This window comes from Topomyia yanbarensis, chromosome 1, assembly GCF_030247195.1.
Source record: "Topomyia yanbarensis strain Yona2022 chromosome 1, ASM3024719v1, whole genome shotgun sequence".
In the NCBI taxonomy this organism is placed as follows: domain Eukaryota; kingdom Metazoa; phylum Arthropoda; class Insecta; order Diptera; family Culicidae; genus Topomyia; species Topomyia yanbarensis.
In genome coordinates, this window is record NC_080670.1 from 216,457,077 (window position 1) to 216,459,903 (window position 2,827).

Genomic DNA, 2,827 nt, shown 5'->3' on the forward strand with positions numbered 1-2,827 from the left:
ACTGCTCTAGTGAGGACAACATACTGGATTTAATACCGCCATCAGTAGAGCGATGGCGAACAAAACGAACAAAGGCTGGTTTTCGTTCAAAACTTAACTGAATACAATACAGTAAAAGAAAAGGATCTGCTCCGGTCAGAGGCTTGGAAACGTCTGTGTAGGCTATGTTTTTACATTAGTACAACCATAAATAACTTTGCAATATAGGCGGTCGATTTAAAATGACCTCCCATTTGGCATTGCGATTGTGTGAAAATTATTATGGAACAAACCACGTTTTTGCATATTAATTTGAATAGACCAGTTTTCTATAAATATGCTACTTTTTTGTGAAAATCTAATCCCGGAGGTTCTTAACAACTTAGCCGAAGGAAATACAATGAAAGGATATCTTTACAAAAAGTTCAAAATTTGAGGGTCCTAGTTTAAGGGCAAACTTAGTTTTTGCCAACACACGAAAAGATCAGGAGCATCAAAGATATATCAGTTTAAAACTTTGCTTTCGCCTACAAAATTAAAGATTGCAGTTGAATGTTTCAAACACATACCACACTAAAATAAAAAAAATCGGATGTTATATTAATATGAAATCAGTCTTCTATTGGAGAACTGCAGTGTTTGCTTAAGAATCCTATTTCGTCGCTGTTGTGCTATATTATGACATACGCCATTTTGGGGTAAACTGAGTTAGATATGCAACATTACTAATCTGAAAATTCTCTACAAAATGGCGTTTTCAGAATTTTGAAATTTTGCTTGGTTACTGAGGTATAGCGAAAAAAGTGATGAGAAATTGTTAGTTTTTTGCTTTAAATCACTGTATTTTGGGATTCGCTTAAGTAATGTAGAAGTTTTAGATGTTTTTATATGTAAAAATGTCTGAGGAACACAATGGAATAATAATTTTCAAAATAAAAATACATGTATTGCGAGAAATATGCAGTTTTACCTTTAAATTGGCAATATTTCATGTTTGGCAACACTGTAATTAAAAATTACTATTTTTTCTAGATTGTTTGCTCAATTTCCTTCAAAATACATCTCATCGATTATTTTTAGGCCGAATAAAGCCGAAAATATTAATAAAAGTTAATAATTGATGCTTTTTTTCTATGGAAAATTTTCCATGCACAATTATGACACGCCATACAAATTTTGTCATCAATACACGCCTACGACACGTGTGAGTGCGATTTTTGTTTACATTTATAGTGAAAACTCGCAACATAGTCAACCGAACTTCGTGATATTTGAGAGTTTAATACAGAATAGATAGAAGCATTAATTGTCTTCTTTGAATTGTTTTTACCATTTATAAGTTTCAAGATATCCAATCTCAAACTTTAAAAATCGTTTTTCTCAAAATGTGCCAAATGGCGCTTGTCATAAGATAGCACAACAGCGACGATTTGGTGTTTAATTCAAACTATCGTACTTTAAACAATAGACCCTAAATTCTGCAGTTGTCCGGGATCAAAAATTGAATTAAACAAGATTCGTTTTCTTGGTTTGATTTACTTGCTTTCATGCAATAGTACCTCATTCTAGTGGGTACTGAATTTATAGAACTTCACTCTGGAAACTATGCTCTAAAACCGATAAATTGAAATCTGAAGCACTTTAAACACAGATACGCTTCCTTCTACTCAACGAATTAACAGGTTTACCAAATGAAAGACAAGTTTTTTTCTCCGTAAAGTTTATTTAACCCTCAATATAGCACATTATAAAAAATCGAATCCTATTTCTAGTTAATTATTGTACCTACTTTTGAGTATCTAATGATACGGCATTTGGAACAAATCTACACTATCAATTCATATCGGCAATTTCCAAACAGTCGTGTAGTGAGCAAATTTAGAAACTGATATCTCAGTAAAGTGAGATTTGCTTGCTGATTTTCAGAGAAATATTTTCCGAGTTTCTGCTATCAAACGTCACTTTTACTGAGATCTAAACAAAAAAAACTTTTGAGATTTCAACAAAATAGGCGGAAAAAGCTGAAATTCGACAGAAAAAAATTAAGTGTGTACCGTCTCGTAACCTAAATATTTGATTGGGTTTGAGGACTAGATACGAGTACAGATCAAACTGCGAAAGAATGATTTAATTGTGGACCAACAGATTTACTAGTGACAACATAATCCTTTTAAACTTTTTAATCGATCCTGAAACTCAATTTCGTGTACACGTTAGCAATCTCCCCAATAACCAAAGTAAGACACTTATAAGCCACTATTGCCATCCGCCCTGCGATACCAACTTTCACCCAACACCTGCTGCAGAGTTTCGAACGAAGCAGCACAAAAAAGCAACATTGTTTCCACGCCCATCGCGTTTACCGGATGCACCTGTAGCCCAACGCCAACTATGATGATGGGGTACACGACGACGAATAATCCAGTGACGCTCGCTCGATAGGGAGACCCTAACCCTAACCCTTTTTGTTCTTCTGGGTACCATTAGTAGCATGAGCTGCGGTCGTTTGTCAGCACTACTCTATGCATCAAAATGGTTGACTTTTAATTTTTATAATGCTGAGACCGGATGTTCGGCTAAGTGAAGGTTGTTGATTTTAATCGAAATAATTGAAGTTGGGTAGTCGTCGTGAGGAAACTTGATACCGGTCATTCTCATCCGGTCCCACATGTAGAACGGCCCAGCAACAACGAATGAAAACAAGTACTGGTGAGTGTTTCGACATTTAGCCTTTTAGCGGAATAAGTACGAAATGGCAACAGACTGTAATAATTTCCAACTTAACAGCGTAATTATTCCTTTTAAGCTACTGGTGTGTCTGCCAAGTGGCATTAGCTGTGAGTAAAGC